Genomic DNA, 8,057 nt, shown 5'->3' with positions numbered 1-8,057 from the left:
GTAGGCAAGTAAAGTATATTGTTAGAGTTGAACACATTAAATAGTGTGATTATGCATAAAAACTTAATTTTAGCTTGTTTAAATTTTTATACATAATGTTGATAAGTTGAGAATTGTTGAGAGGAAAGAAGTGTTTACATGTATTGCTATGTGAAATTGGAATTTGTTTATTAAGCAATAACATGTAATGTGTTTTGATTGCATACTAAAATGGTTTGTCGAATTAATGTAATTGTAGAAATTGACAAGTATAGAATGGGGACGAGGTAAAAGAGTTAGAGGTAACGAACAACAGGAAGAAGTGACATCGCACTGGGCTAACATGAAGAGATTGAGTGAATTACCTTATGATTGGCAGGTGTATTTATATACGGGAAAACGGAAACATCTTTTGAGGAATGCATTTTATGAGAGGAATATAACTATAAGTGTATGGAGACACTATGAGATTTTTGATGTTTTTACTAATTGGGGTTGGGATGCCGCTTTACAACCAGTTCAAATGGTTGGGCAAGAACTCAGCTTCACTATAAATGGGAGATGAATTATCCCACACATGTATTTAAGTGGATTTCAACTTTGAAATGGATCCCCGGTGATAATTTTCCACACACGTTGGTTCTAGAAGGGAAAGTAGGAAATAATGTGGTGCCAATGAGAATGAAATCGTTTAATCAATTGGCGCATTTAAGTGTTGCATATGATTCAGGGGTGTTAATAGCGGGGAGGACAAGGTACGATTATCCATCATTCCAAGAGTTATTTGAGGTACCAACAAATATGTACAACATGATTGTTAGCACATTGTTCCACGTTGATCGTCATAATATAGAAAATTTTGAACTTTTAAGGAGTAAGTTGAGGATTTTTCCATGGATGTTGTCAATCGTAATAAACTACAAAATCATGCCCAGGAAAAGTGATATCATGTTGATTCGGGGTCATGAGTTACCATTATTGTACGCGATGGTGACAAATTTGATGGTGCCCACATTAAGTTTGTTTATGATGGGCTGGATTTGGGATTGCAGAGAACAGTTGAAGACAAGGGCGATAATCCCTTATGTTTGAATTTTATCTTTCTTTTTGTATCAAAATGGTGGGACTGCGGGTAACCCACGAGTAACAGAAGAGCCTATTGTTAATGTGAAGGAAATAATCACAGGTCTTGAGTTTAAAAGCTAAGGGCCTGGGTACATGATTGAGGAAACGGTTCATCGTGAGATGCATTTGCATGGGATAGAGGATGCTGGGGGTAATTTTGAGGAGGAGGATTTTGACTCGGCTCACACTCGTTATGAGATTCGTAGAGCAGAATGGGAGGCGTATGACCGAGATGATCTAGATTATAATCCAGATGGTGAAGGAACGAGTAGTGGTAGGAGGTATTTTCGGGTGGACGAAGAACGATGAGCCCGAATGGAAGAACAAAATGCAATTCTTCTTGACACAACGAGCACAACTTTATTTGACTGAGCGATATCAACAAGAAGCTTTCATTCGGGATAATCGGAGGCGCTATTATGAGGATATTTTACAACAACGACCAGTTACACAATACTATGAACCAGATAATTATATGACTTATGAGGCGTCGTTCACATGCATTATGGAATATGTTGACCCACCGGCCACATCTATTGTACCACCACTATTTTATCCACAACTAGAGCTGTTACCTCAAGATTTTGAGAGAGTTAGAGAGGAAGGAAGAAAGTTGGTGTTCGACATGTCACCACTATCAAGGAGTTTGTTTGATAGTATATTTGGTCCCGATGATAGGATGAGATGAGTCTCTCTGATTTTAATCAGGTTCAGTTCTCCGTTTGTAATAATACTGTATGTACACTTTTTCTTTTTCTTTATGTTTATTTTTAGGTAAATAAACTTTGTGGGTATGTTCACTGCAAGCCCTCACGAGACAAAACTAGTCCGCCCGAGATAATCGGGTGGTTTAAAGGCTTGTTGTATATGCTAAATGCAACCGTGAACTCTACGGAAGTGAGTTAGTTAGGATTTTACGCTTTCTTTTTGTTTTCTTTTTCTAAGTTGTAATGGAAGGAACGGGAAGAATCGAATGAAAGTAGTGATGATGATTCAAATTGATGTTCGTTATTTGAGTATCGAATGGTGAATGTGCAAAATACCCCGGTAATATGTTTCATATTTTCTTTTATTTTTCACATATTTATTGTAATATTCTTAAATATGCGTACGAGGATGTAGCATGGTTTAAGTGTGGGGGAGAGGGAATTAAAACTTTTGGGGTAAGTAACTTTGGTTTAATGCTAAAATGCGTGAAACATTGTGATTTAAAAGTTAATTGAATTTGAGGTGATTTTTAAATCATAATTTCAATCAAAAACAAGACAAATCAAAAATTTAAAGACTCGGATTTTAATGCTTTAGGGTGATTTCAAGTCCACGCATTTAAGGAAGTCATATCTTCCGAATTTCGTTCTACTTGGCATGGGATCTTCCTAATCCATGTCATTTCGTACTAACATCATTTCACGATGTATGGTACTGTTGGAAGAGAGGGTCTTGAATACTCAAAACTGAAAATAACTCTGATACGTGATTTGCCATGAGTTATATGCTTGACCAAACGATATGTCTGAATGTTGTCTACAACCTAATAGTCTGTAGAGTTATGCTAATCTGTACAAATTGGCTAAATGAATGTCTTTGATTATTTTATCACTGAATCTTTGGATTATTTTGAGTCATCTCCAATTGGCCGTTCGTCTATTTTCAATATTAAATGAGAAATGTTTTGAAACTGACGCGCGGGCAGAAACTAATTTGGTAAACTGTAACTAGACCCTTTCTGAAACCCGACTTGTAGACATCGTATGAGGCTCGGGTTAGACTTTTTGGAATTGATTTTGAGTCTAGTTATGATCTGGAGTTTGCCATGTTTTCATGAATTATTTACTAAGAGTTGTACTCGTTGTTTCTATGATGTGCGTATTTTCAAGGATATGCGATAAACTGCGAACGTGCAAATTGTTGAACTATGAGCTGTAACATGTTACTTGACTTAGGAATGATATGTTGACCATGATTACATGACCTAATGAGATGTTTGATTTTATTTGACCACTTTGACCGAGTTGACTTTTTGTTTGACTTTGGTTGACTTTCGTTGACTTGCTTGGACTAGTTAACTTTTACTTGCGTATTGAGTCAGTCTGAGCACTAAGACTATGCGTACACTATGGGTTGACATAGTGTGACCTATGTATTTACTTAAGTTGACCTATTTGACTAGGTTGCGTTGTTCAGTCGTGATTGTTCGACTACCGTACGGTTTTTACTAAGAGATTTTTCAGTGCTTTGCTAAGGTGAGTCTACAGTCCCTACTACATTTTACAGGGATGAGATAACATGCTTTTTGCAAATGTTTACATATTAGGCACGATTATATTAATTACTTTAAGTAAGCTCGAGTTATAGGGACGGTACCATTAGGTTTGACAAACCTCGCCTCAACCTACGAGGTGCTTATTCTGTTATAACTTGTACACTTGATTGGTGTATGCTTAGAAAGGGTAAAAGGAAGACGCGTAGCGCTTTAGATATCTGCATGGTTAAAGTTTTATAATCAAGTGCTCATGCTAATGTATAAATTTTACGATGTTTTATTTCAGAAATCTCGTGGCCTAACTTACGAAATGCTTTACTAAACCTGTAGATTCACTCAACGTTTTTCGTTGACGTTTTGCATGTTTTTATCTCAGGTCCATAGAGGTATTACTTCCGCATTACTGTAGTCGTCTTGCTTGTTTGCTGCTAGTACTGGAGTGATGTCCAACATACTTTTTCATTTTCATTTCAAGAACTATTATTCGAATTGAAAACTATTTTCTTTCGTAATGATTTGAAGTTACTTATGTTGGTCATTTATGTCAACTGCTTTTCAGAATTATTTCCTTAATAAATGACTTTACTTTGAAATTTAATGCGAATACTTTTCGGAAACGTCTCATATAGAGGGCGTGACCGTTAACTGTGGGACCAGAGTTAATACGTCGTTAGTGGATTCTGTTGGGGTATTACATACTAAGTGAAACATATAAGTTCAATTGAGCACATTATAAGCAAGACATCATATTAATCAAGACTAAACCATACTTAGACATGTTGCTAGACTTAAACATGTTTCTTGTGAAATTTTAATGTGTGTGTTAATAATCTTTTAAGCATACAAGACCATTTGATTATGAACCTTCAATTGTTATCAACCAATTACACTAATGCATTAGAGTAGGTTAAACGTATATTGGTGATTTTACAACTTATAACATATAGCAAGAGAAAGATCATATTATCATTCATATGTATTTAAATGAGTATAATCAAGTAGGCAAGTAGCACATAGTCAAGTAATACTCATGTAATGATAGCAAAAATTCACTAGTGATTAATCTAAGATCAAACACATAGTGATGACATAACAATACACTAAGGCTATGTAAGTTTACTTCAATATAGCCCACATTGCAAGATTAATGTATAAGTATACATTAATGTCCAACACATGTACAAGGGAAGAGCAACTCTTGGTTGGGACTTGATGACCATGCTAAGTATGTTTAAATACATTTTAGAAACACAAGATATTTGGTAACACTTATGTGTTATCCTTAATCAAAGCTAAAACATCATTAAGATGTCATTAGGTGCGATTAACCAATATTAGCGTTCTAGTGACCAAAACTCTTTTTGATATGAAAGGGGCAACTATTCTAAGTATGTTGAAAAAGGTTTCGTGAATTATAGATGCCCCGAAGTGTCAAACATTATCTGGTCAAGAACTTTGGACAGAAAAATTGCGGTCGAACCACAATCAGTCGTGGTGTCGACCATGTACCATGTTTCTCATAAACTATGGTACAGGGTGCCCACGGTCAGACCTGCCATCGACCGTGGACCTAAACCGTGCACTTATCTGAGTTTTGTATTCTTTTTGTTTTCCTAATGTTTTTACTTTAAGCTTCATTTGGTTTGGTCATTTGCTAGATTAAGTGTGGATTAGTGAACTTGTATATTTATGTCAAGATGTCTATCATCACTTTTGGTTATGTGTGTGTCATCATCAAAACAATCATTACCGTTGGTTAAGATTTTTACCGTTAAGCATAAACCAACATTATCCCCTAACATTCTCCCCCTTTTTGATGATGACAAACACATAAGTGATGGTGGACATTTATCTATAAATACGCAAGTGTTAACATCACTTATAACCATAACTTTCTCCCCCTTTTGTCGAAGCAAAAAGGTTAGCTCCCCCTGGAACTAAGTGCCCTTAGAGCAATGCTCCCCCTTGAATCGTACATGGTGGAAATTAACAACTAAAAACAAAACATACAAATCTTAAACATTTATTCAATCCTAAGATAGAGAAGTACAAGATAGAATCATGCATTCATAGTATCTCACTAGAGATTTTCATGATGGTTACATGGATGTTGTCTAGAGTTTTTCATAGGGATGAGATGTGCTTCCTCCACAAGTGAACTTGATTAAGAATTTTCTTAGCAGTTTGTGGGTTCATCGATTTTGACGATGAAGGACGAAACGTTGGATGGGTGACAATAATGAGATGAATTGATCATCCTCCACACTATCATCAGACCCGGTGGTGCTCCAAGCAGGTGTGTTCTCATCTTCAGTCATTTCATTGAAGGCTCCTTGGTTTTGGTAGTTATTTTGTCTCCTTTATTGGTTATTCGGGTTTTGGAATTGGTTAGCATTCAATGCATTGTTGTTATTGCTCCAACTGAAGTTTGGGTGGTTTCTCCAACCCGGGTTGTATGTGTTGGAGAGTGAGTCATTTTTCTTACCTTGAACTTCATTAACATGTTATTCCATAACTGGCATCACCATCTTACACCCTTATATATAATGAGATGTATCACCAAAATTTGCACAAACTTTCTGGACCTGCATTAACAAAACTGCCCTGGTTCGGTCTGTTAAAATAAAGGGTCCTAAGTTAGTCTAACACTTGGTACACACTCCTAGATGGTCCCTCTTGGTTAGCCACGTGGTTCACTCGGGATGGAGTGGTATCTTTTTGATTAACTGAAACTTGGGTTTTAGAGCCCTTGCTTAGTTGCTCAAAGAATGCCCACTCATCATCGCTGTTTCGCGTCAAAAATGCTCCACCACTTGCCGCTAACTGGAATTGTCTATTTGAGAATCTAAAATATCGAAGAAAACTTTTACAAGTTCCCATTTTGGTATTTCATGGTGGGGACAAGCTCTAAGTAATTCCTTCAAATGCTCGTATGCTTCATGAAAAAATTCTTCCGGTAATTGCTTAAAAGATTTAATTTGCATACACATATCCAAAGTCTTACTTATAGGATAGAATTCCTCAAGGAAATTCTTTTTCATCACTGCCAATGTAGTGATACTTCGGGCGAGTAAAGAAAAAAAACAACGTTTGGCTTTGTCTTTCAAAGAGTAAGACATACCTCTTCATGCGTGAAACCGTTAACTTGATTAGTAGCATAAATCTCATTGAAATCCGTAATATGCTCATACGGATCTTCCGATGCCATAACTCGGTAGGTTGGAAAAATTGCAATCAATTGAGGACGGACCTCAAATCTCCAGTTCTTTCCATTTGGGGCAGCCGGGTAAATAATAGGAGAATGATCTTTATACTCACCCGGTTGGTAATATGAATCCATTCTACGTGTGTCTCTTTCCACCATTGAGTCGGTTGACTCTTCTAACGAGTAAGAATGTTTACTTGACTTTGATGAATCAGGTATTGTATTCTCAATGGGTTTTACCCTTGTTAGCGATTGTGATTGAGCCACAATTGAACTTGTTGACGCTTTTGAGGCTTTAGTAATGTGATGGCTCGTCAAGTACCCTTAACGGCTCCGTCACTTGATCCCACAGCTTGATCATAACTCTAAATGAATTTAATAAATAACATTGCATTCTTTATTTCAAAATGATTTCCTATAAAGGAAACCTACCATAATAAGTAAGTTTAGAAAAACCAACATAAGTACTTAGCCAAAAGTTGACCAAAACAAAGTCAACAAACACCCACAATTTAATGTATCAAAACAGAATGTAAGTTTGAATGTTTAATAAAATCTGCCAACATGTATGCAGACTCTCTAAGCACAGAAGAAGCCAAACAATCAATTACCTGAGAAAAACATGCGAGTAAACTGTCAACAAAAATGTTGAGTGAATTATAGGTTTAAATAATGTATAAACTTTAGATCACAAGATTTCAAATGTTATAAAACATAAAAATATTATTCCATTAATCCGTGAGCCACCTGGTAACCACTTAACCATTTCCTTACCCTTACCATACAACAATATACACTGAACATGTGTATCTTCAAAAATAATGAAGTATTAATACATTTCAATTATAAATTGCTAGCACGACTAGCTCGAAATGGGGCTGTCAAGCCCGATAGATCTATCCATAGAATTCGCGTTCACCAGTAGAAACCAGTGATTAAGTTACCAGATTGGAGAATATTTTCGTTCAACTCATAATGAATAATTTAAATTAATTTTCACTTGTGTCTAAACGTAAAACAAAAGTTGCATGTAATCTCATCCCAAAAATACTTTAAAATAGTATGAAAATGGGACTATAACTCACCTTAAAGCAAACGAAGCAAATGAAACAGATAAGCGAATAGCAAATGAAGTAAAGTGATCAAGAATGATTACAACGCCGACCTATAAATAAAGCAGGTCGATATAAATAACTAACTTAGGTCAAGTCTTAGTATTATAACCATAGTTAAAGCAAAGAACATCACTCGGTATGATTCTGTATGATCAGGACAGCGTATAACACGTACCTTCTATTTTTAGAAAGTTTCTATTTTTAGTAAGTTTCCATTTTTGGAAAGTTTCTTTTTTGAAAAGTTTCTATTTTTGGAAGGTTTCTATTTTTAGAAAGTTTCCTTATTTAGAAAGTCAACAAAAGTCAACTGAAAGTCAAAGTAAACCGAAAGTCAACTCAAAGGTCAATCTTGGTCAAACTTAGTCAACTT

The sequence above is a fragment of the Rutidosis leptorrhynchoides genome, chromosome 4 (assembly GCF_046630445.1).
Source record: "Rutidosis leptorrhynchoides isolate AG116_Rl617_1_P2 chromosome 4, CSIRO_AGI_Rlap_v1, whole genome shotgun sequence".
In the NCBI taxonomy this organism is placed as follows: domain Eukaryota; kingdom Viridiplantae; phylum Streptophyta; class Magnoliopsida; order Asterales; family Asteraceae; genus Rutidosis; species Rutidosis leptorrhynchoides.
The sequence above is the reverse complement of the archived record's forward strand: the minus strand, read 5'-3'. Positions refer to the sequence as shown.